Consider the following 27436-nt stretch of genomic DNA (forward strand, 5'->3'; position numbering starts at 1 on the left):
CATTCCAGTTTGTTAAAGAAAGCAAAGCAACCAAATGATCTGGTTCTTTGGAGTCTTGAGGGGGCTGTTCTAGAATCTGATCTCATGAATCTCTGAAAGCGCATGGCTGCTTTCTTATTGAGGAATCGATATTCCTCTATAGGGCTAGAGGTAATTCCTTCCACTCAGAGGGATGGCTAAACATGGCAACCTTCCAAGGAAATACATGGAGAAGGCAACAGGGAATCCACGTCTCAGAACCGTATTTGGTGACTAACGGCAGTGATGCCGCAGGGAGGGAAGATCTCTTCAGGGATCAAAATCAGGACACATTTATACCGTGTCTGCATACACAAAAGGACTCAGCCGCGTGGGAAGTAAACACACTTTGTGTCTTTTCTCTGCCTGGTGACCTGGTGCTCAGAGCCATTACCTAAGAGCAGTAACAACGAACTGTCAAATGATCCTTTATAAACAACCACCATCAGGGCCAGGAGTCACGGCAAGTTCTGTGGCAGCCAGTCTCCGCCACTCCTCACAGCATCTGTGCTCAGACTGGACAGCTCATGCCACCCTCCCCAGTGACGGCTTTGTCTCCTGGGCTCTGTGCTCACTCCAGAAACGTCCCTGTGAGGATTAAAAAAAAAAATCTTGCTTTCACCCTCCCCCGCAACTATGATCGTGACAAAGATATCAGCAACAAAGGATGATTAAGAAAAGCATACATATTTACTACTTAGGGTGAGTTTAAAAAGGTGGGTATGAGTGGCACAAACCTTTAAGCCCAGCACTCAGGAGGCAGAGGCATGTGGATCTCTGTGAGTTCAAGGCCAGCCTGGTCTACAGAGTGAGTTCCAGGACAGCAGGAACTACACCGAAAAACCCTGTCTTGAAAAAAAACAAAAACAAAAACCAACCACCAAAAACAAAACAAAACAAAACAAAAAATCACCACCAACAACAAAAACCATAAGCATAAAGTGAGAGACTTAAGAAAACAAAGCCCTGAGGAGACAGGGAAATGAGGGTGGGTGGGAATTACTTTATTTTTGCTTATACAGATGTTTTGCCTGTATTTATGTCTGTGTACTTTGTGTCTGCCTAGTGGCCATGGGGGCAGAGTGGGCATCAGAAACCCTGTAAGTATAGTTATATACTGTTGAGTCAGTACCTGGGTGCTGGGACTTGAACCTTGGTCCTCTGGAAGAGCAGACAATGTTCTTAACCTCTGAGCCATCTCTTCAGCCCTGAAATCTGTGTGTGTTTTTAAAAATAGACTTGTCAGGAAGCAGACAGTAGCAAAGAAGTACGCTTGGATTTAAAAAGTACAACCCAGATAACAAAGCAGAAGAAAGTTTAGGCAAGTTTATTTGTCCAGAATTTTCTCCAGGGCTGTGTATCATCAGGGATAAGGATGGTCCCTTCCTCTGGGACAGGAAGGGCACCTGTTTGCGAGGATCTCACCATAGATAATGGAAGGTCAGAAAATAGTCCCTAGGTTGTAAGCATGCTCCAGGGATAAAGGGCAGGGGACGTAGCTGGTGACTATCAGTTTTGATATATTCAGGGGCTGTTTAGCTGACTCAGGGTGTAAGATCACCTGTCAAGAAGCCCAAGTAGCACACTGTGAAAGAACAGTCTCCTTCAAGTTGTTAGGTGTGCAACATTGTAATTTCACACCTCCCTCAAAAACAAATAAATAAAAATGTAACCTAAAAAAACTAAAGTCGGGCAGTGGTGGTGCATGCCTTTAATCCCAGGACTCTGGGGGGCAGAGTCAGGCAGATCTCTGTGAGTTCAAGGTCAGCCTGGTCTACAGAGTGAGTTTCAGAACAACCAGAGCTGTGACACTGAGAAATCCTGTCTCAAAAACAAACAAATAACAAAAATTTAATTTGTAGTGCTCAACTCCATCATCCTCACACAAGTCATTCCTGCCTGTGGAGGACCAGGCTGCACACATTTTCAGGGTTCTCATGAGAAATTACTATGAATTCAGTGGTTTAAATCGACAGAAGTTTCTTCTCTCCCATTCTGGAAGGCAGAACTCTGAAACCAAGGTGTCAGCAGGCCCTGCTCCCACTGGACGCTCGGGGGTGGTCCATTCCCACCCCTCCCAACTTCCCTCAGCAGTATTCTTCCAGCTGGAAGCCCAGCATCCCTAGTCACATGACTTCTCCTTCTAAAACACATGTTTTAGAAGGAGTTCCCCCTGTCTCTTTCTGGAGGACACTTATCATGGGATCTAGGGTTTACACAATCCGATCTCACCCTTATTTCCAGATCCTTCCATGAATAAGATGTACAAAGACCCTGACCATAATAATAAAGGAATGGTCACACACTGCTTGTTAGACATGGCTTTGGGGGGATACCACACAAGTGAAGTACGCCCCAGAAGCCCGCTGGCCTTGTGCTCTGAAGTCCAGCAGCTGGCTCTTTTGTCTGCCCACATTACAGTGTGCACTGCACAGCTCAGTTCTTTGTTCTTCTTTAGGGTATCTCTAGGCTGGCCCCTACCCTGCAGCTAGCACCCTGTGACCTTGCAGCCAGCGGTCATCACAGTGGCCTTTGGTGACTGCTTCCCCCACTGTCACCTGAGCAGGATCTGTTCTTATCCATCTGTACAGCCCAGGACCTCAGCACAACACATATAAATAACAAGAAGCTCTGACGATGATGTTAAAGAAAGAAAGCAGGCCTGTCTGTGGCACACACATGAAACATACTGCGTATGCTGCTGGGATATACTTTGTTTGTTTACATGTATGAGTGATTTGTCTTAATACATTGAAGCACAAGTAATAAAAACTCAGAGAGGGAAATGGAGGTCCAACCTGAAGATCTGAAAAGCAAAGCAGCCAGCCACTGGCTCTTACCTCGACCTCAGTCCAAAATGGCGATCCTGCCTCCAGGAATCTCAGAATGAGACTGAGACTGAGAGCTGTCTCCTCCCGTTTTATAATCCTCTCTAGTTCTAAGATTAAAGGCGTGCACCATTACTGCCTGGTTTCTATGGCAAGCTAGTGTGGCTACTCATATTAAAGGTGTGTGTTGTTGCTGCCTGGTCTATAAGGCTGGCCAGTGTGGCTGTTTTACTTTTCCGGTCTTCAGGCAAGCTTTATTCATTACAATACAAGTGAAATGCCTCTACAATACATGTCTGTGCCTTAATGTATGTTTGTGCCTGGTGCCCATGAAAGTCAGAAGAGGGCATTAGATCCCCTGGACTTCAGACAGTTATGAGCCACATGTGTGCTGATAACTGAACCCCCATCCTCCATATGAATAGGTACTCTTAAAACACAGCTCTCCAGCCTCCTCCAGATATATTTTATACTGACCAAGAAATTCTGGAAGACTGAATGCCTAGAAGATTCAGAGTAACAAATACCTAATGATAAAATTTTAGGCACGGCTGATTCAGTAGACATTCTAAAGCAAACCTCCCTGGATGCTCCAGGACCCACAGACGGGGAAAGCCAGACAGACCACTCACTGGCTCTGTCTAGAGCAGTGCCAGTCACAAATAACTGGCCTGCTACCAATAAGGCACTTCCTCCTGCTCTGGAGAGGGCAACAACAAAGACATTGTTCAAGGGCACTCATCCTGAATGACTGTCTTCGCTTAAACCCTCCTCTCACGGAGAGCTATCAGCCACTGCAGCCAGCCTGGGGAAGGACTAATGTTCTCTACATCCAAGTTGTTCAAATACCCAGGCAGTCAACACACGGGGCTTAGCACTAACGGCCGGCTCAGTTCTGCAGTTCTACAATACTCTAGAGATGGGGCACTGAGTATGTACCATCTGTTCTGGGTCCAGCACTGGGAAGGAGGCAGTTTGCTCCATGGTGAAAAGGAAGGGCTCTGAGTCCCTGCCAGGGCTCTCTGCTGGTCAACCCATACTCACAAGCCCTCACCTGTAGAGTAGGCTTTCCAAGCTGCAGCTCATGGCTCACTTATAAGTCACTGAAATAAGCTAACGGGTCACACACAGCATTTTCAAGAATGGAATGGTGAAACAGAATAAACCAGCATTGCTCTGCACACTGGGAAACATCCATCTCACTAGGTATCAATACGTGTGTGTGTGTGTGTGTGTGTGTGTGTGTGTGTGTGTATGGTGTGTGTGTGTGTGTATGGTGTGTGTGTGTGTACGGTGTGTGTGTGTGTATGGTGTGTGTGTGTGGTGTGTGTGTATAATACTCACGCCATGCAAAAGCTATCATGGGCAACTTTGAAAGCCACTGTTATTGAGAAAAAATGATTGAAGTATTCCAATCAAACACAGTAAGAATATAGCATATATTTTTCAGGGGAGAAAATATCAATGATTAATCCAAAGGCCTTAGACAGTGCCTGAAAACCAAGTCTGACTCTCCCAAGTGTGTCTCTGGAGCCCTATTTCGTATTTTCAAAGACATGGAAACTGCTTTCAATGGGAACCTGACAGACTGAACATCTTGGTGGTTGTCTACCTGTGTCTCTCATCTGTACTCACGAGCTTTGAATGTTCATGACTGCATTTGTACTTACTGCAGATGGATGGGCCGCCCAGAACAAAACATAAGCACGATTCTGTGCCGTCGCTGCTCTAGATAGCTGCAGGTGACACTGGGTCACGCCCAGTGTGCAGCCTGTTCTCAGCCACCCAGCAGAGGTCCTGGCTGAGAACTTCACACTCAGCACGCGGCAGGAGGCAGTGCAATCGAGTAGCCTAAAGCCTGGCGTGGATCCTGCCTCCGTGTGCACCCGCCTGGAGCCATCATCACAGCGAACGTAAAAGTAAATATAAGTATCATTTTACACAGCACAAAATAAAGGGTCTTTATTTGGCTTCTCAGTTTATAATTTATTTAATTTCACGTCATTTTCCTGTCACATATTGCTGAAGGAAACTTCTTTCCTTTTATGTGTCTAGAAATTAAACTGAGCCAGGTATAGTGGTGCACACCTTTAATCTCTGCACTTGGGAGGCACAAGGATCTTTATGAGTTTGAGGCCAGCCTGGTCTACAGAGTTCCAGGTCAGCCTGGGCTACATAGCTACATACCCTGTCTCAAAGAGAGACAGAGAGCGAGACAGAGAGAGACAGAGACAGAGAGAGACAGAGAGAGAGACAGAGACAGAGAAGAAAAGAAACAGATATTAACCTGGGTTGGGGGAAAGAGTTCGGGCAATAAACAGGTCCTTACATAGAGACCAGTTCTCGACCAATGGGAGGGGCTCAACTGCCAATAGAATGACTGGCACATGGGCCACCTTTGCTTTTTAACTATAAGTGCTTTATCGTTAATTAGATGATTTGTTTTATAACTTGTCCATTTACTCAACTGTGTTTGACCCAGAAAAAAACACTAAATGGACTTATGCGGGCTGACGGGGCTGTACAGTCACATCATCATGCTGATGCTGACAACGTGATACCCAACAGCTAGCAAATGCCACCTGTGTTAAGGCATCCACATCTATGATCTCATTTATTTCTCAAACACACTACATGGGGACCAGTAAGATGGCTCAGCTGGTAGAGGCACCGAACAATACAAACTTGACAACCTATGTCTAATGTCCAGAGCCCACATAAAGTTGGAAGGAGAAAACTGACTCCACAAAGTTGTCTTCTGACTTCCACGTGAATGCTCTGCGCTCACATACTACACACACATACACACACACACACACACACACACACACACACACACTCCATACAGATTTTTTTACAAAAACACTAATGCGATTGGTGCTAGCATTCCACTCCACTTACAGGAGAATAAAGTATAAAGTTATACGCCCAGTTAGTGAGAGGCAGAGCTGACGTATGAACTCAGAACGTCCAGCTCTAGGCCCTCAAGGGATCACCAATCATCTGTGCTCCCTCAAATTCATGTACTGAAACCCTAGTCCTCTGAGGGATGGTACTTGAAGATGGGGTTTTGGGGAGACAATTAATTGTGAAGATGGAGCGAGCCTTCATGAGATTAGCTTCCTCCTACAGACAGACAAGAGAGAACTCGTTCCCCGTCTCTGCCCTCTGACTGTGAAGATCCATCCAGGTGACAGGAAGTGGTCACCTGCACGCCAGCAAGAGGCCTCTGCCAGTGCTGGCATCCGCATCTCAGACCTCCTGGGCTTCAGAACTAGGGGAAATAAATGTCTGGTTACTTAAGCCACCTCCCCCATGAGATCCTGTCATGGCTGAACTACGACAGAGAGCACACAGAGTCATGTAAAGTCTATGTCCGGGAAACATGTTTGCAAGGGAGAAGCATATTATGAAATGGCATATGCAGTCAGCTGGCCTTAGGACAGCTTAGAAGACGGATGAGATCTGTATGGAAATGCAGTTAATTAACAGCAATTTTTCTCAGTCATTTTACTGTTCTTTAATTAAATCATCTTTGTGACTGAATTACATCAATTTAAAAATGCGGTCCTGGTGTTACCACACTATAACAGGAAGAGTTGCGTGCATGACTCGTATCTACCACATACACACAGAACAAGAGAACCACAGAGAGTTTCTGCTGAGCATCTCACTGCTGTGTTAGTTCTTATCTTACACCTGACAAGCATGACTTAGGGAAGGAAGGGTTTGTTTGGGTCACAGTTTGAGGCTACGATCTGTCATGGCATGGGCTCTCGGTAGCAGGAGCATGAGGTGGGCGGTCCTATTGTGTCCATGGTTGGGAAATAGTAAACAGTGAATGTTCGTGTTCAAATGGCTTTCACCTTTTCATTCGGTCCGGGACTTCAGTCCATGGAATGGTGCTGGTTACAATTAAAGTGGATCTTCCCATCTCAACCCCTAATGAACCCCCACGACTCCGAAATCCTGCCAAGCTGACAGTCCATAAACCACTGCAACCATCAAGTAAAAAGTAGTGTGATAAAGCCGCTATCTAAGAATCTGAATACCCCTAGAATCTTGGTTCCAGCCCAAATCTACTGCTTGCCAGGACCGTCTGCATGTCCCCTCCAGCCTGACCTGTGGTAACAAGCAGGTGGAGTTGCAGAACAGCACAGAGCCTCCACAGTGACCCTCTCCTGAAAGCTGTGACAACGTCATACGGCAAAGATGGATGGGAGTTGAAGATACAGCTGCCCACCGTCTACAGTATTAAGTCCAGGCCCTCAGGCAGGCCACAGTCACAAACAACAAATCCACTCCTTCCCTCTGAGGTCACAAGGCTGTGAAGGAAAATATAAAGCCATCCAAATGGAATTGCTGTGACCCAGGGCCCTGGCTTAGCATCATCTACGTGACTCCACTCTAAACAGCCTGCTGATGGATGCAACGTGCAGGACACAGATGCCACGCTCAGGGCTTCTATGGTTGTGGATGGTGCAGATGCCACGCTCAGGGCTTCTATGGTTGTGGATGGTGCAGATGCCACGCTCCGGGCTTCTGTGGTTGTGGATGGTGCAGATGCCACGCTCAGGGCTTCTGTGGTTTTGGATGGTGCAGATGCCACGCTCAGGGCTTCTATGGTTGTGGATGGTGCAGATGCCACGCTCAGGGCTTCTGTGGTTTTGGATGGTGCAGATGCCACACTCAGGGCTTCTGTGGTTTTGGATAGTGCAGGTGCCATTATCAGTGGCCTCTGTGGTTTTGGATACTTGCCACGTATCACTAATGAACTGGAGAGAAACGGAGCTAACATAGGCTGAGCAGGACACCCTGCCTAGCATCTAGGATCCCCCTGCATGCATTAGGGCCCTGCATACTGTCACAACCTACGATGTCACCTCAGTGTTTTTACTGAGGTCCTGGTTGAAAGCCACTGGGTCAGTCTATCACTATAGCCTAGAGTTATTTGTGTTGGGTCACCTGGGTAACAACAGAGTCCACATCTCAAAATAGTTTAGCACTCTTTCTCCTATACCAAATTCCCCAGATTATGCTCACGAGAGCCAAAGGTACTTGAAAATTAAAAATAGGCTCCACACTTAATAAGAGGCTTTATGGCTTGCCCCTTTCCCCCGTCTCATGATGGGTAGCATCATGGGTATTATAGTACGTAAGCACAGAACTACTTTACTGCAATTATTCTAAAAGTGAAAATAGTGTCAGAATATTCAAGGATTAAAGATGCACTGCACACTGAATTGCTACCTGTGAGCTGGGTCTGTACCCACAGAATAGGAGGAGGGAGGAAGGGGGGCATTTTCTTAACAAAATGTTTTCTTTTAAAGGGTCACCACTTCTATAACGAGTTCAACAATGGCTCCGTGTAAGTCAAAAAAGCTTTGACTTCGACGTTTTCCCTTTTTTTCTCTGAGACAGGTCTTGCTATGTATTTAGCCCAGGTGAGCCTCAAGCTCCGCCCCCTGCCACAGTGTCCCGACTGCTGGTCTGTAGACCTCCACACCCAGTGTTCAAGATTCTCTTTTAAGTCAAAATCCTACTGGGCTGGAGGAATAGCTTGGTGATGAGAGGGTCTGCCTGCCATGCACCAGGTACGAGGCTTGGTCCTCAGCACAACAGAATTGACAGATTATAAAATCCGGGCTGGAGAGGTGGCTCAGAGGTTAAGAGGCACTGGCTGTTCTTCCAGAGGCCCTGAGTTCAATTTCTGGCACCGGCACAGTGGCTCACAACCATCTATAATGAGATCTGGTTTGTAGAGATACATGCTGGCAGAACACTGCATGCATAATAAATAAATACATCTTAGAGCCGGGCGGTGGTGGCGCACGCCTTTAATCCCAGCACTAGGGAGGCAGAGGCAGGCGGATCTCTGAGTTCGAGGCCAGCCTGGTCTACAAGAGCTAGTTCCAGGACAGGCTCTAGAAACTACAGGGAAACCCTGTCTCGAAAAACAAAAAACAAAAACAAACAAACAAACAAAAAAAAATACATCTTAGGTCATGTGACACAATCGGTCCCAAATAGTCCACAGGCTCTGACCTTTCCCATGAGGTGAGAGGACCACATATTTTACAGTGGTAACTCTTCCACTGAGGGTGAAGAGGGGAATTGTCTTTTTTAAAATTTCAGCATTTTCATGGGGCTGCGGAGACAGCCCAGGAAAGTGCCTGCCACAGAAGCATGAGGACCTGAGCTCAGATTCTCAGCATGTATGTAAAAAGTGGGGCACAGTGGTATGTGCCCGTAACCTAGTGCTCGTAAGTGAGCACACGGGGATCCCTGGGGCTTGCTATGCAGCTAATCTGGCTGAACTGGTGATCACCGGGTGAAATGTGAGACTCTTCTCAAAACATAAGGTGTAAAGGAGCCGGAAAAATAGCTCAGCAGCTAAGAACACTTGCTACTTTTCCAGAGGACCTGTTCAGTTCTCAGTGCCTACACGACAGCTCCTAACTGTCTGTGACTCAATTTTGAAGGCTCCAATGACTTCTGATGGCCTCCCAGAGCACCACACACACATAGTACACCCATACATGGATAATTAAACTAAAAATAAGGCAGAGAATAACAAAACACCTGCCCTCAACCTATGACCTCTATGTGTGTGCACACACACATATGGACACATGCAGAAACACACGTACCTGCACACACATACAGATCAACACATGCACACACAGTTTTTCCATCACATTTACTGTTTAGTTACACCCTGGTCACACTTTGTATACAGTATATGGTTTTCCCTTCACTTCCCTGACTTTCTGACACTATGTCAACTCTTTTAGGGAGTCTACCAGTGCACAAAACTTATCACCAGTGTACGCACAATTACAAGTGTGCACACAATTACCACCAATGTGCACACAATTAACACTAGTGTGCCCACAATTAACACAGTGTGCACACGAATATTAGTGTGTACGACTGACCACCAGTGTGCACACAATTACCACCAGTGCACACAATTACCACCAGTGTGCACACAACTGCCACCAGTGCACACAATTACCACCAGTGTGCATACAGTTACCACCAATGCACACAATTACCACCAGTGTGCACACAATTACCACCAGTGCAAACAATTATCACCAGTGTGCTCACAATTACCACCAGTGCACACAATTACCGCCAGTGTGCACACTCTAGAGCAATGGAAATTGGGGGGAAAGCAGGGTGAGGTGACAGGCAGGAGAGCAGCCAAGCGTAGAAAGCCTGCTGCTGCACCCTGGGCATGGTGACACAGGCCTGCAATCCCAGCACACAGGAGGCTGAGGGAGGAGGACTTCTAGCACTATAGTGTGAGGCCCTGTGAGGAGGGGAGAGGAGGAAAGCAGACAGCACTGGGGGCGGTGTCCCCAGAAGGAGGAGGAAGGGAGCCAGGCAGAGTCAGCAGAGTCCTTGCCCAGCACAGCCCAGGCCAATACCATCCCCCCCCCGCTCCCCCCCCCCCCCAAAAAAAAAACAGCAAAGAAAGAAACAACACCACCAAAACAATTATTCTTTAGAAATCTCAGGTCATGTCAAAAAAGTACCTTTAGCCTGGCGTCCACCCTTGTTCATTCACTGAACATATATGCAAATGTGTTCCTTTCATTGCACCAAACCAAATTAACAATTACCTAGTAGCTCTCATTTCCACTTCCAACTCAGTCAAGGGTCTCTGTGCACATCCAGGAAAGACAGAGTTCTCACAGTCAGACTGGTAGGGCCTTCCGTCCAGGCTCAGGGCACAGTGGAGTTTCGCAATGGAGGATTCTTACCGGCTGGACTTCACTGGTCTCTGTGGGGACGAGCGAGGGGCAGCAGACCACAAAGGAGCCGCCGGCCCTGGAGCCTGCTTTGTGTGCACCCGCAGCAGCCTGTCTGTCCTGGCAGGGTAGAAGAGGGCTGGGGACTTGGACATTTACATGTCAATACACAATGCAGCGCCTGCTGCTCCTCCACTCCATCTGGCTTCCAGAACCTTGGTTTTGTTCCCCCTTATCCAAGGAGCCTTGAGTCTGCGGCTGCCAACAAGCATTTGGCAAACTCCTTCTGAGAGATTTGCCATCCCCCTCACAGTGCTTAGCCTGAATGAATACATCAGCAACCAAACAGCAGGCTTTCCCAACTGTCCTGGAAGCCACACTGGAAAGAGAGATGCTTGCTTTAGATCAGGATGGTGGACACACTAGATTCCAAAAGAGCCATGGGGGGAGGGGCAAAGACAAAAAGAATTGCCAAGGACTGGACCCTGGGTCTCATACTTAGTCAAAAGCAATGTCTCAGGAGCCTGTTTCTAGGTCAGTATAAGACATCAGTGGTGTACAGTGCCAAAAGCTAAGGCATCATCAACATATTTTAGGCTCAGTGTCAGAAGTGTGACATCATGAACAAGGAGGTGGGGACCGAAAAGAATAGGCGGCCCATGCACTGTTCTCATAGAAGAGTGTAGCAAGAAGGGAGAGAATCCTAAGGGCCCCGCTCTGTGAGTGAAAATAATCTGAGCTCATAGGGAAGAGAGCGCATCCTCAATCCATGAAGCATACAAAAGCAGATTTATTCAGGGGCTGTAGGCGCGGCCGACGAGGCTGTTTGAGTGGGGGAGATGGCATCTGCACAAGCAGCAGAGATTCCTAGGAGGTACGCAAGAGACTTTCCTGCAGGGCTGGGGGCAGACTGCATATGGGGTGGGGGGGACTGCTGGCAGAGGCCGGCTGGACGTCGGAAGGGGTGTGAGAGCCCCACCTTGGGAACAAACTCTCTGCATCTTTATGCCCCACACCAAATCGACTGTGGAATGAAAATATTGACTTACAAAGCCACACAGTCTATGATGCAGACCGATTTAGACTGTGATAAGGCTGCACTGTCAACGCAGAAACAGCACAGGTATCAGCCACTTCTGAAATTAAGAAGTGCAGATCCCAGACCCGTTTGCTGTAGGTAAAAAGTAGCAAGGTTGGGGCACTGGCTGGGAATCTCTTAAATTCCTTCTCCTCTCTTCCCCCATTGCTCAAATGGTCGTGGATGGCATTTGGGTCACTTACAGCATTTACCTGAAGTGCTTGGCAGCCAACTGGGTTCCATGAATGTTTCACAGGGGTCTCACTGCTGGTCTAGACCTGGGAAGCAGAGGAAAGAAGGGAGTTTCCAGCAAATGCCCTCTGAAAGTGCAGGGACCTGCATGGCCACTATTTCCACCCCGGGAGAGGCAGTGGTTAAGATCCCTACCATCCCAGGAAGTACTATTTCAGCCTCTGCTGTAAAAGACTCAGAACTAGCTTGGCCTGGGCCCACATTGTCCCTGGAACTGTCCTGGGCACAAAGCTAGCTTGGATTGATTCCATCAATCATCAGAGAACTCGGAAAACCACCATGAGCCGACACCAGTGCCCTCCTGTCCAAATAATCCCTGCAGACACTATAAAGCAGCTGCAAACAGGAGACCATATAGAACCCGGAGGAGACTGATATGTTGCCCTTCCAAACAGAGCAAACCTCACCTGCTCTCTGTGGGAGAGCCCTCCCCTCCTGTGCAGCTACCAGCAGGGCTAGGCAGGCACTGGTCAGGCTTTGGTTGATTTCTTTTTTGAGACAGGGTTTCACTGTGTAGTCCTAGCTATCCTGGAACTCAGGCTGTAGACCAGGCTGGCCTCGAACTCACAGAGATCCACCTGTCTCTGCCTCTTGAGCGCTAGGATTAAACCTGACTCAATTAGTCAGGTTGGGTTTTTTGTTTTTTGTTTTTGACATTTGGTTTTATACGTGAGAACTTTATCAGTAGGAAGAAAAATCTCATTTTTTCCTTACTGTTTTTCATTTATTGCCACTTAGGCTGAATATTGATGTGTGTTTTTTTTTTAAGGGTGGGTAGACAAAGATGTCCTAGATTCATAGATTATCTATGTAAGGTAGGATCAAGTGGGGCCTTATCTGTCACTGTGTGCTCTGTCATGTATACAGTGTGACAACTTAATTTTTCTGCCCTCACAAGGACAATCTTATGAATGAACACGGAGGTGTGCTCCTGGTACACGTAAAAGACTGATGGGAGGGCTGGAGAGATGGCTCAGTGGTTAAGAGCATTGCCTACTATTCCAAAGGTCCTAAGTTCAATTCCCATCAACCACATGGTGGCTCACAACCATCTGTAATGAGGTCTGATGCCCTCTTCTGGCCTGCAGACACACACACAGACAGAATATTGTATACATAATAAATAAATAAATAGATATTTTTTAAGAAAAGTCATTGGTCAGGGGGGCATCTTTTTTAAAATGACACTCAACTGACCCCAGGCAGTGGAAAAAAAGCCAGGGCAGAATGACCATGCCCCAGCCCCAGCCCCACCCGGAGTCTCAGGCTTCCAAGTTTCCAGCATCTGTCAAACAGGTCTTGGGTTGTGCTGGATGTAAGACATGGTTGGGGCTACCTCAAAGCCCACCATGAGAGCAAACCCAGGAGCTGTGGAAGAAATCTCCAAAGCCACCTTCACGGTTGCTGATTCCATCCCCGAGCCACGCCCCCAAAGGGATCTCTGCACCGATAACACAGAGATGTAAGAGACACTCACAGAGATGTAAGACACTCACAGAGATGTAAGTCACTCACAGAGGTGTAAGACAGCATTTCTTTTGTCTGGTTTTATCTTAAAGTAAGAGGCAGAGCTGGGAGATGGTGCAGTGGTTCAGAGCGCTTGCTGCTCCCGCAGAGGACCGAGTTGGGCTCCCAGCCCCCACACCGGACAGCTCATAGCTGCCTGTAACTAACTCCAGCTTCAAGGGAATCCACACCCTCTGTCTCCTTGGGCACCAGCATTCACATGTACAGACACACAGAGACACAGATATACATACAATTTTTAAATAAAATAAACAGGGGCTGGGCCTAAAATATAAACAAAAATTGCACTGACTAACACTAACTATTGGGTTATGTGGTTGGTGGTTTGAAAGAAAATGCCCCCAAAGGGAGTGGCACTATTAGGAGGTGTGGCTTTTGTTGGTATGGTATGTTTGTAGGTACATTCTTAATGGAGGAAGTGTGTCACTGTGGGGGTGGGCTTTGAGGCTTCCAATGCTCAGGATACTGCCCAGTGTCTCAACTGACTTCCTGTTGTTTGCAAAATGTAGGACTCTCAGCTCCAGCACACACCATGGCTGCCTGCACGCCACCATTCTCCCCACCATGATAATGGACTGAACCTCCGAAACTATAAGCCACCCACCCCAATTAAATGTTTTCCTTTATAAGAGCTGCCATGGTCATGGTGTCTCTTCACAGCAAGAAAAACCCTAACTAAGATGTGTAATAACTCAAGGTGCTCTACGAGAGAGGCAATATTCAAAACTGCGCTAAATCAGGTCCTTAGTGCTTGTAACTCATTGTGTCAATAAAACATATGCATGTACACTCCAAAGATGAGACCAACACTCCATCCCAGCTAAGACTAACATTCCCCCACTGAGTCAGGGCACCCTCTCAGCTCAGACCTGCCTCCTTCATGTTTGCTGTTTGTTCCTAGACAGTAAAGTTTTAGTCTAGAAAGAAGTCATTCTAAATGTAAGGACTCAGTTTTCTTTAAGGGGCTGGCCATAGTTTACTATGTGCCAGTGAGCATACGGGCAACACAAACTGGACTTGGAACAAGCAGCAGGCGTTAATAGTTCCGGTTAACATTCACAATTTTATTTTATGTGTGCAGGTGTTTTGCCTGTATGTATGTCTGTGCACTGTGTGCATGCCTCTGGTACCCACAGAGATTAGACAAGGGCATTGGATTCCATGGAAGTGGAGTCACAGTCTTGAGCTAGCTGCCTTGTAGGTGATGGGAATTATCTGGGTTCTCGGAAAGAGCAGTCGGTGATCTTAACTAATGACCCTCTCGCCTCTCGCTAGCCTCTTCCCCCTTTAAACAGGGGTTAAAACCTGCAGGTTGAAGATGAATGCCCCAACGCCACAGAGGAACCTTGGGTGGCTGTCCAGGCAGCCAAATGTCTCTGTCATTTCTATAGTTTTGAAAGTTGTTTGCTCTGAGATTCCTATTTAATCAGGTAACATTATATCCTCCTTGGATCTCTGATGGAGTTGAAAACTAGATAGCTATAGTTACAATTTTCCTTGTTACCAAATTCTGAAAAGAAACACAGAAAAGGTATAAAGTATGTAAGATTGAGATACATAAACATTTAAATTGCTTAGTTAAGAAAATGTTTTGAGGTCTAAAAAGATAGTTTTGGGTTGGTAATACAACTTAAGATAGAAAGTGAATTAGGTACAAAACTTTAGACTCAGTCGGGCAGTGGTGGCGCACGCCTTTAATCCCAGCACTCGGGAGGCAGAGGCAGGCGGATCTCTGTGAGTTCGAGACCAGCCTGGTCTACAAGAGCTAGTTCCAGGACAGGGTCCAAAGTTACAGAGAAACCCTGTCTCGGAAAAAAAAAAAAAAAAAAACTTTAGACTCACCAAGATAAGATAGACTTGGACCATTTTCTCTGAATTTGCCAAATACAAAGGGACTGGACATTGTAAATGTAATTTTTACTTGATAAATGTTCTTATTATATATAGTTTACTGTGTTAAAGTTAAAACTTCCCTTATTTGGACAAAAAGGGGGAAATGCCATGGGATATTTGTACACTCTGTGAAGCTATATTGCTGTGATTGGTGTAATAAAAAGCTGAACAGCCAATAGCTAGGCAGGAGGTATAGGCGGGACTTCTGGGCAGAGAAAGAACTCTGGGAAGAAGGGGGAGTCACCAGCCAGACACAGAGAGGAAACAGGAGATGCAAGATGGAAGAGAGGGGGGCTGGAGAGATGGCTCAGTGGTTAAGAGCATTGCCTGTTCTTCCAAAGGTCCTGAGTTCGATTCCCAGCAACCACATGGTAGCTCACAACCATCTGTAATGAGATCTGGTGCCCTCTTCTGGCCTGCAGACATACACACAGAATATTGTATACATAATAAATAAATAAATATTAAAAAAAAAAAAGATGGAAGAGAGGCAACACCACGTGGCAGAATGTAGATTAGTATAAATGGGCTAATTTAAGTTATAAGAGTTAGTGGGACAAGCCTAAGATAACAGCCAAGTTTATATAATTAATAAGAGTCTCCACGTCATTATTTGTGAGCTGGTGGCCAACGAAAAAGCATGATACAAATACATATATATATATATATATAATAAAAAACACATTTGGGGGTCTGAAGAAATGGTTCAGTGGTTAAGAGCACTGGGTGCTCTTCCAGAAGACCAGAGTTTGGTTCCCAGAACCCACATCAGGGGGCTCACAAGCATCTCTAGCCTCAGCTCCAGGGATCTGATGCCTTAAGTCTCTGTGAGCCGCTGCCCTCAGGCACGCACACCCTCATGCAGATGCATACATCTATACATAGCTAGAAATAATAACAAAATAATTATTCAAAAAAAAATGACCCAAGTGTGAATTAAACCGCTAACAGCAAATAAGAGTGTGCCGGCTAGTGTCATGTCAACTTGACACAAGCTAGAGTCATTTCGAAAGAACGAACCTCAAGTGAGGAAATGCTCCCAGCAGACTCGTCTGTAGGCAAGCCTGTGGTGCTTTTTCCTGACTGGTGATGGATGATGGAGTACCCAGGAGTACCCAGATCACTGCGGGTGGTGCCACCCCCGGGCCTGAGTGCGGTAAGAAAGCAAGCTGAACAAGCCAGGAAGCAACATACCTCGGCTTCAGTCCCTGCCTCTAGATTTCTGTCTTGAATTCCTGCCCTGACGTCCCTCAGTGATGGAGTGTGACCTGAGAACTGTAAGACAAGATGAACCCTTTCTTCCAGAAGGTACTTTTAGTCATGGTGTTTAATTACAGCAGCAGAAACCCTTAGACTTTGAAACAGCCACTAAAAGCACAACTGTTGGAATCAATACAGAGCATGACACACCTTGCAGCTAAAGCCTCCGTGTGCGTGCCCCAAGACAAGGTCGGCCTGACTGCCTGATACAGTCTGGGCTATTTTTGCATCAAGAACCTGACTCACACACCACACATTATAAGCGGATGTTTCCTGCGCATCCTCTTCTCCCCTGCAATTGACTTCTGGGCTGAGTATAGGCGTGCCCAGGTTAATGAGCGGTTCTAAAGAAAACACAAAGCCCAAGAGGCAGCTCCAGTGCCTCATTATAGAAGAAAAGTCCCAGACAACAGCCGTATTTCTTGATGTGAAAATAAATAAACGTTTAACGAGAGGTCAAAAGAGTAAGGTGAGGTGGGGAAGGGAGGTGCTGAGGGGCACAATCCGGAAGAAAGTTTTCAAAGAAAGCTTTTACAAAATTATATGCTATACCTCAGGAAACTATCAAACATGTAAAAATATGATAAAAAATGTAAATGGGCCAGAGAAATACTAAACTACCTGGAAAAGCTACAGTCATTCATACAAACAAAAACAAATAAAAATTGAAGTAAAATTCCAAGTTCAAAAGACAACATCTTAACTGTGCACAAGCGAGTCTGAAGTGTTTATGAAGAATATTAATGGAGACTTAATTTTTGCCATGCAGATTGACAAATATTTTGTACATTCCCTCTGTAGTTTCTGACCACTTTAATATGAAAGATGATAATTAATATAGACTATTTAACTAAACTAAGTAAACTTATCCAGATTTGAAGCTTCCAAAACAAGGAAGGCAATTGCGGCCTCTGTTGAACTAGATGGTTAAGACCCTATGGCTGGAGAAAGCACATGTTCTGGTCTCAGCAAACAGAGAAACCAAGCTGGAACCGAGCTGGAAGCTTCTGCCAGGTGGCTAGCTTTCATAATACCTGAAGGGGAGACATTAATTGTCTCGCCCAGCTGTGGCCCCTGCATGCTATACTACCAACCTGTCAAGCAAAACATACCTGCTGATGCAATCATGGTAATCTGTTATGGGAGCAACCAACCACTTTCTGATTGAATTTGAGGCCTGCTCCGAAGGAGAGAATTCAGGTCTGGTTCTGTAAGCCTGGTCCAAAGCCCCTGCCTGGGAAGGTATGACTATTGACCGTAAGAGGGAGGCTACTGTGGGTTCTTCTGCATGGACATGCTGTGCCCATTAAGTTGCCTTCTAAATAGTTGGGTTTATAGTCATGGGTTAGCGTTGCTGTTTGGTCAAAGAAGTTCCTTCTGAAGTGGGTGGTAGTTTTGCAGACACTCATGTGATGGAGGAGGGAACAGTTCACAGTCCCCACCCTTCTCTGAGGACCTACAGGCTGGTAATGGTTGCTAAGAGACCAGTTGGGTAGCCACTTATTAGGTATGCACAGTCCTAAAAATAACCCCTAAACCATGTTCTTATAAGTAACCTTACTGACGCTCAATGGGTCACCCCCCCCACACACACACACATACACACACACTAACATAGATGGGGGACCAGTTAGAAAGAAGATAGGAATCAGCAGGAGTGGGTGAGGACAAGAGAAAATGTCAGAGGAGTAAATATAGTAAAATACACTATCTACACAGAAAATGTGTAAATATAAAAGTAAAAATTTAAATCCAGAAAGGTAAGATAATCACTTTTACTATCACCTGTTTTTAAAAATAAGAATGGGGGGGGGCTAGCGAAATGGCTCCGTGGGTAAATGTGTTTGCCACCAAGTCTAATGACCTGAGTACAGCTTCATGGGACCCAGACGATGGAGCGAGAGAGGCTGACTCCTGCAAATGGTCCCTTGACCTCCACATGTGCACTCTGGCACACGTGTGCCCACACAACCCACTCACACACATACAAACAAATGAACTTAAATGCAATTTAAAATTCTGAATGAGATTGGACTTTCTTGATGGAACTTTTGCCATCTCCCTAGGGTTGGGGGCTAAAGTATAAAACATCACTTGAGGCTGAGCGGAGCTCAATGACAGAGCATTAGCTGGTATGCACAAGGCGCTAGGCTTGTCCCCAGCAAGGGGAGAGAAAGAGTCTCGCATGACGACTATGGTGCATCTCTGGTGTCTGGAAGCCTCTATGCTCCTCAGCGACGTCTACTTAGACTCCTAGAAAAACTCTCCCCACTGGGGGAAACTGAGGAAGTAACACAAAGGGACTGAGAGCCCCACTGCTGCACGGAGAGCCACCTGCAGTGCATGGACAGGATGGTCTTACAGCCGTTCATTTAAAGACGTGTTTGAAAGCAAGGGGAAAGCTTCAAACTGCACTTGGGCTCACACGCCTTCTCAAAGATGCTCAGAGGCCTGCATGCAGCAGAGGATGCTGCGAGCTGTCTTCATGCTGAGTGGCACCACCTGCCCTGCAGAGACGTTCAGTGGAGCAGAACCTTTGGCAAGTGTTCCCAATCTCTCTAAAACCCTACTCCGAGTCACCAACAGCATTACGAGAGTAAGCTTTCTGAACTTAACTCGGAGTCACTACTCCGGGCCTTCTATTGTGACTTCTAGTATTATGTCAACAGAGGTTATTGTTAACATGTATTGTAAACATAGCATGTAACTACCTGGCTCTTAGAGTCTAGATACAGAGAAAATGTCCAACACATAGCTGATATGTCATGATAACAGGCTTTCTACCAAAGGAAACTCCTAATTCCTGATGACGGAGAATGACTGTATTCTGTAAATAAGGCCAGCACCAAAAATGAATTGTCTCACCTAAGATGTAGCTTTTCTGCTACAGAGCTCATGGGTGAAGTTTAATTGACCAACCTGAACTCAACAAAAGTGTTAAAATTCTCTTCCTTGAAAAGAATCACTTCAAAGTCAATCACTACTCCTCTATACACAAATCTCTTACAAATATGTAAATGTCCTCAGACCATCTGCACACAATTAGTAGCAAAAGAAGCGTAACGATTAAAAATTTATGAAGTTGAGTATGGTTGTACACAGCTGTAATTATCAGCATGTGGTCAGTGGAGACACGGAGGTGCAGGAACGAATGGGCAGCCGAGGATATAGCAAGTTTGAAGCCAGCCTGGCCCTCACGCTGAGTCCCTTCTTTCCGAGAGAGGGAACTCACCATGAAGACCATGACAGCCTCAAAATCACAGACACCGGCCTGCCTCTGCCTCCCGAGTGCTGGGATTAAAGGCGTGTGCCAAAGATTCAAACTATTCAGGCTTTCTTTCTTCCTTCATTTCTTCCTCCCCCTCTTTGTTTTTTGTTTCGTTTTTGAGACAGGCCTCTCTATGTAGCCCTTGCTGTTCTGGAACTCACACTGTAGCCCAGGCTAGCCTGGAATTTACAGTGCTGGGATTAAGAGTGCCAGGTGTGGCCAGGCCTTTATTCCTAGCACTCAGGAGGCAGAGGCAGGGGGATCTCTGAGTTCCAGGCCAGCCTGGTTTACAGAGTTCCAGCAGGACAGCCAGAGCTACACAGAGAGAACAAACAGGAACCTTCCCCCATCCCCAGCAAAAAAGAAAATTAACTAAAAAACAAACAAACAAACAAACAAAAGAGTGCAAAGACTAAAAGTTTGTTACCACACCTGACTGCCAAACACACTCTCAAAGATCTGTGTGGCCAGAGCACGCAGGGATAGCTGGGAAGATGGAAGTCCCTTTTCTCTTAGCAGGTTGTCTTGTTTTAGATTTCACTCTCTCTGAAAATTATCTACTTCCTCCTAGACACATCCACAAGTGCCCTGTTGAAACCCCATGGGGCATGGCAGCATTCCCTGGCTGCCTTCTCAGTCCCCCACAAACCCTTGATTTCTGTTCTGCCTCTTAAGTCCAGGTGTGTCCTGCCAGCAACCCCTCTGAAATCAGGAAGAATAAAACTGAATCAAAATGGAGAATTAAAACCCCGAAGGAAAGTTACAAAGTAGTTTAGACCAAAGCAATGCAAGTTTTAGGAAAGGCGTTATTAACGCACAAAAGACTCTTGGCAAACCGAGGCAAGCTACAAAGGAATACCCAAGACCACAGGATCTTTTCCGGTGTATCATGTGACATTTCTGCTCTGGCTTCCAGACAAAAGGCAGACAGATGTAAGTGCTTGTAGATAACACTCGGGCACGGTTCAGATTTCCATGAGGAGGCATGTATGATCAAGTCGCAAGGGACGAAAGAGGTGCCCTATCTTACAGGAAAACACTGCTGATCTGAGGAGCAATGCCAGCGTCTGTTATTCAGATACTGGACACTCGATGGGGCCAAAAGGAAGTGGAGCTCCTGCCAGTGGAGTAGGAGTTCACACGTAGATAAAATAGCCCCTCCAGTGATGAGACTGACCTCGTGGAGAACAATGGTAGCTTTTGAACTTCAGAGACTATTAACTCTCCCAGGTACAGTTCATAGACTGTCCTGTTATGTCAGACCGCACTGAAGGCTCAGCCCTGCTACTGAACGGTTGTGGTTTTACACTTAACTGATAAATTGGCCAGGCTGACTTTATTTCCAGATACTAATCTTTTTGCTTGCAAGTGAACCAAAAGGGGTGGAAATGTAGTTCAGTGGTGGAGCCCTCCCTTGGCATGAATGTTCATCCCTAGTACACGCATCATATTCCCTCTGCCTGAAACACACACATATGCACACGCGCGCGCGCGCGCACACACACACACACACACACACACACACACCACCACCACCACCACCACACAATTAGAACCTAATGAAGGACTGTCCTCAAGGAAAGCCAGGTATAAATATGAGTTCAAGGTTTTTTGTTTGAATGTTTACTGGCCCTGCCTTAAATAGGATTATTATCTATTTGTTTTTGAAAAAGTCATAAGCCTTTCAATTAATTAAATACCATGTTATGATACAAATATTTAAAATATTCATTCCTTTTACCTAATAATTTGACTTCTGGTAATCCACTTTAAGGAATTAGCTAATAGAATATAAAATATTTATGTACATATGGTTTCAATGGTGTTTTTAAAATAACATTACAGCTATAACCTTTTTAAATGTCCAAGAAGAAACCAGTTTAATTATAGTGAATCCACCTTTTTAAATTTTTATTTATTTATTTATTTGTTTGTTTGTTGGTTGGTCGGTTGGTTTTCGAGAGGGCTTTTCTGTGTAACAGCTCTGCTGTCCTGGCACTCAGGGATCCACCTGCTTCTGCTTCCCAAGCTCCGGGACTAAAGGCGCACACCACCACCACTCAGTTCATACATATTATTTTGCAGTTGCTAAAGTTTTATGTTTTTTGAAAAATGTAATGGTATGGAAAATGTTCAGAAAAACAGGGGGAAGAAGTTATAAAATGGCCTATATATTAAATATATATTCATTAATAAGTGTATATCTTCAGATGGGGGCTGGGAAATAAAATACCTTACAATACTCATGGCCTATGGTCACCTCTCACCAGTGAACGGAAAACCAAAGCCACGAGTTTCCAAAGTGAGTAAAGCTTGCAGGAAGGTGAAATGATTAAAATAATAAAATTGGGACTGGCAATTTTTTTCAAATAGAAAACTTCTATTTAACAAATCTCCCAGGAAGCAGAATCACAAAACAGAGACAGTCAAGTTAAGCAAGAAAGAGACCAAAGCAAGGGTGGTGGCACACTGTAACCCCAACACTGGAGGCAGAGGCAGGCGGATCTCTCGAGTGGGAGGCCAGCCTGGTCTACAGGATGAGTTCCAGGACAGCCAGAGCTGCACAGAGAAACCCTGTCTCCGAAACAAAAGTCTGAGCACCAAATGTTTTAAGAAGAGAAAACAGAACAGGAATGATCCAAACAACGGCAGTGGGAAATATCCCAGAAGCAGAGGACATATGCTACCTACTGTTGTGGGACATTAGTTTAAGATGTGTCGTATTTGTTTATGCTGTGGAATATTTGTTTAATGATGCAAAGATGGGTTGCATTCTTTTATGTTGCATTTGTTTAACTCTGTGAAGCTGTGTTACCTTGCCTGTCTAAAACACCTGATTGGTCTGATAAAGAGCTGAACAGCCAATAGCTAGGCAGGAAAGAGACAGGTGGGGCTGCCAGGTAGGAAGAATAAATAAGAGAAAAGGTTTGAAAAAGCTAAGAGGAGCAAGAAAAGGAGGAGAGAAGGACATCAAAAGCCAGCCAGCCAGCCAGCCATGGAGTAAGAAGGAAAGAAGGATATATAGAATAAAGAAAGGTAAAAAGCCCAGAGACAAAACGTAGTTAAAAAGAAATGGAATAATTTAAGTTAGGAAAGCTGGCTAGAGGGCTGGAGAGATGGCTCAGAGGTTAAGACCACTGGCTGCTCTTCCAGTGGTCCTGAGTTCAATTTCCAGCAACCACATGGTGGCTCGGAACCATTTATAATGAGATTTGGTGCCCTCTTCTGGCATGTATGTATACATAATAAATAAATAAATCTTAAAAAAAAAGCTGGCTAGAAACAAGAGAGGCTAAGGCCAACCATTCGTAAGTAAGAATAAGTCTTTATCTGTTTATTTGGAAGCTGGGTGGTGGGCCCCCAAAGAGTTAAAAAAACAAACAAACAAACAAACAACAACAACAAAAACCAACTACAACAGACAGCTTAGATCTGGATCTGGATGGGGGAGGTTTTAGGTGTGGGGTGTGTGTGTGGATGTGTGTGGATGTGTGTGGATGTGTGTGTATGAGTGTGTGTTTTTGTGTGTGTGTACTCTCACCTTCTACTTTGTTCAACACAGCATCTCTTGTTCACGACTCAGCCAGCAAGGCTCCAGTTTCTCCTGTCTCCGGCTCTATCTCCCTAGGATTCAGGCACTCACTACCATTTCCAGCATTACAGGCGTTCTGGGCATGTGAATTAGGTTCTCACATATGCACTGTTGAGCAAATCCACTTTATCCACCAAGCTTTGTCCACTGAGGTATCTCCCCAGTCTGTTGGTTTCTTTGTTTAGTCTCAAACTGTTACCCAGGCTGGCCTCAAACTCATTATGTAGCCCAGGATGGCTTCTCGGTCTTGGTAATCCTCAGCCTCTCAAATGCTGGGAATGTCGGTATGAATCACGGTTTAACGTTTAGACTTCTGTAGTGTCCCCAGAGTCTCCAGCATGTATCACTTTGTGGGCATAGTGAAACCTTTAAGGCACAGAGGTGATTGGTTGTGTGCCTTCAGAAGGCATGCTGGGACGAAGCATGATCACCTTCCTAGCTGTCTAGAAGCAAGCAGGTTTCCTCTACTGTGCTCCCAACATAATGTACCAAGTCGCCACAGCCCAAAAGGGACCAAACCACAACCATGGCTGAAATCATAAGCGTAAATAAACACGTCCTACTTAAGTCCTTTCTCCAAGGAGTCTGTCTCGAAACAATGAAACAGAAAGCTGATTGCACAACAGGAAAGAGCTATACAGAAAGGACTAAAAACCAGCTTTACGAAATGACTGACATCTTTGAATGATCAAAGTTTTAGATGGAGAGAAAAAGACCACTTTTATGTGGGGGAGGGGATTGTTTTTTGAGACAGGGTTCTCTGTAGCCTTAGCTGTCTGGGAACTCACTCTGTAAACCAGGCTGGCCTGGAACTCAACAAATTTGTCTGCCTCTGCCTCCCAAGTGCTGGGGTTAGAGGTGTGTACCACCACCTCAAGAAAAAAGAAAAAAACACTTTTAGCCTGGAATGATGGCCCATGCTTTTAATTTTTTTAATTCCCACTCTCAGGAGACAGAGGCAGGCAGATAGATCTTAGTGAGTGCAATGCCAGCCTGATCTACTTAGTGAGTTCCAGGATAGCTAGGGCTATGTAGAGAGAGACCCTGTCTCCAAAAAGAGAGAAGGGAGGGAGGGAGGGAAGGAGGGAGGGAGGAAGGGAGGGAGGGAGGGAGGGAGGGAGGGAGGGAGGGAGGGAGGGAGGGAAGGAGGGAGAGAGAGAGAGAGGACGACAACTTTTAGGGGCTTCAGGGATGGTTCAAGAGTTAACAGCTCTACGGCTCTCCAGTGGACCCAGGTTTGATTCTCACCACCCACATGTTGGTTCACAAGCACGTGTAACTCCAGTTCCTCAGGATCCAGTGAACTCTTCTGGCCTCTGCAAGCAACAGGTACACATATGGCACACAGACACACATGCAGGCAAAACACCCATACATATAAAATAAAGCTTAAAAATATATTAAGACTACTTTTCTTAATAAAAAACAGCCCCTTGCCGGGCGGTGGTGGCGCACGCCTTTAATCCCAGCACTCGGGAGGCAGAGGCAGGCGGATCTCTGTGAGTTCGAGACCAGCCTGGTCTACAAGAGCTAGTTCCAGGACAGGCTCCAAAGCCACAGAGAAACCCTGTCTCGAAAAAACAAAAACAAACAAACAAAAAAAAACAAAACAAAACAAAACAACAAAAAAAAAAACCAGCCCCTTTTCCCTTCTCCCTCACTTTGGAATGGGTTTGAGAATGTATATCTTACAACCATGGGACATCCCACATGTTCACAGACCTTCTGTTAAACAGAATAAAGTCTCCATCAGGACAATATTAAAAACTAAAAAAATTATTTTGGTGGATCATATATAGACACATCCACATGGCTTTATTTTTCAAATGTCACTATAAATAAATAGTTCCAATATTCAAAAAAAATCTGTTCCAGAAAGAAATTCTGTCCAAACATCCTAACAAAACAAAAAGATCCTATATGATAAACACGAACAAGAGGAACCCATGAGAACCGTGGCCTAAGATGACACCGACTTCAGGAACAGTCTCTAAGCCACTAGGATCCTGGGCCTGCTTCGGTCAGGCTTTTCTGACCAGCTTTCCAGACTGACAACACTTCATTGCAGGTCTCTACCTCTAGGGCATTCCAGAGGCCAAGCAGGAACTGGGTAGCAAGCTTGGAAGGAATGCTTGTTTGAATCCACTCCTCTTTACCACAGATAAAGTCTGTGACTGTAATTCCACCAAAGAGCAAATACCGAAATTTCCTTCGCTTTGTCTTTAAAAGCAACAGTGAACACCTCTAATGAGACTATGGAATAAGGATACACACACACACACACACACACACACACACCACACACACACATTGTCACATATTTTTACAGTAGGAACTGCATAAAAATTGGTCTGACAACTATTTACTTTATTAGACAAACTTGCAAGGAGTAAAGACTCAGTAAATCTCTTGGGAGGTAGAAGGATCAGTAGTAATTCAAGGTCAGCCTTGGCTACACAGAGAGTTCAAGGCCAGCCTGGGTTACATAGGGTCCTGTCTCTAAACAACAACTAAAGATTGAATAACATCACTTCTAATACCCAAGTCACAGAGTCTGGACTGAATGTTCTAATAATTACTGCAGTCCCAGGAGTTCAAGCGAGCTATAATAAATCTCAACGCCTGCACTCTTGGGATACCTTATGAACCTAAACTCCTTTATGAAGGAACCACGCATCTTTATTTAGTGAAGGACACTGAGTTGCTGAGTGACGGACGGCTGGTGAAGTAAACGGAAAGCCTGTATTGAAGGCTCAGTGGCAGAGAGCCTGTTGAACTGTGTGCAAGGCCCTGGGTTTGATGACCAGTGCCAAAACAACTTTTAGTGATTTATTTATTCTTATTCTATGCACATTGGTGTTTTGCCTGCATGTACGTCTGTACGAGGGTGTCAGATCCCCTGGAACCGGAGTACAGTACAGACAGTTGCGAGCTACCATGTGGGTGCCGGGAATCGAACCCAGATCCTCCGGAAGAGCAGCTTACCGCTGAGCCACCTCACCAGCCCCCAAAACACATGTGTTAATCCTAAATTATGAGCACCAGCTTTGCCACAAAGGTGACCTAGCGTAACGCGGACATAGCTCTTCCTCACGCTCCAAATCAGCACCGCTTAGGCACAGCCTAGGAAACCTAGGAAGGGAAAGGGAGAGAAGAGAGTCACGAAAGGGGAGGGAAGGAAAAGAAGGGGAAGGGAGGAAGGGAATGGGGAAATGGAGAGTATTTCAAGGTAAAACGTCCCCTGAGAATGACATATGCATGTTCTTCGTTGAAACCCTGACTCCCGGGCTGGAGAGATGGCTCAGTGGTTAAGGGTTCAATTCCTCGCATACACATGGCAGCTTACAACTGTCTGTAATCCTAGGACCTAACACTCATGGCAAAACACCAATGTACATAAAATATAAATAAATATTTAAAAAAAAAGAAAAGAAAAGAAACCCTGACTCCCAGTACTTCAGCAGAGTGTGTCTGTTTATCTGGAGACAAGCTTTAAAAGTGCGGAATTAAAATGAGGCTTTAGGGTGGTTCCTTTTCCAGTCTGCCTGGCAATATTGGGGTGCACAGACACAAGCTATGCAAGGAAAACCGTGCCAGCGTAGATGAGAGGACGGCCATCCTCCAGGCAAGGAGAGGCCTCAGTGGAAATCAAGCCTATGACACCTTGATCTCAGACTTGAACCCGCACTGTGAGAAGATAAGTTCCTGCTAGTTCTGCCACCCACTCTGTGGCTAGCAACCTAACATGGAGAGTGTCCTAGTTAGGTTTCTATTCTGTGATAAACACATGGCCAGAAGCAAGCAGCTTTGGAGAAAAGGCCTTATTTCAGCTTGCTGCTTACAGTCCATCAGGAAGGGAAGGCATGGCAGAAACCAGGGGGCAGAAACAGAAGGGAAGACCAAGGAGGAGGATGCTTCCTGGCTTGTTCCCTATGCTTCCTCAGTCTGCTTTCTTACAGA

General features: G+C 45.7%; 1 protein-coding gene across 3 annotated transcripts in view; it reads right to left on the bottom strand.

Annotated features, from left to right (window-relative positions):
* Positions 1 to 27436, bottom strand: part of Ankrd6 (ankyrin repeat domain 6) — a 141992-nt gene that overhangs the window by 101103 nt on the left and 13453 nt on the right. The window contains exons 1-2 of one of the 3 annotated variants that reach the window (XM_038347280.1): positions 11897 to 11936; positions 10478 to 10726 (exon numbers count right to left, since the gene is read on the bottom strand). The exons of 1 other annotated variant lie outside the window; for it this stretch is intronic. The gene's annotated coding sequence lies outside the window, so the exon portion shown is untranslated. Of the gene's footprint in view, positions 1 to 10477; positions 10727 to 11896; positions 11965 to 27436 lie in introns of those variants that run through there. One more of the 3 variants, XM_038347281.1, reaches the window with a different exon arrangement.

The sequence above is a fragment of the Arvicola amphibius genome, chromosome 11, assembly GCF_903992535.2.
Source record: "Arvicola amphibius chromosome 11, mArvAmp1.2, whole genome shotgun sequence".
Classification (NCBI taxonomy): domain Eukaryota; kingdom Metazoa; phylum Chordata; class Mammalia; order Rodentia; family Cricetidae; genus Arvicola; species Arvicola amphibius.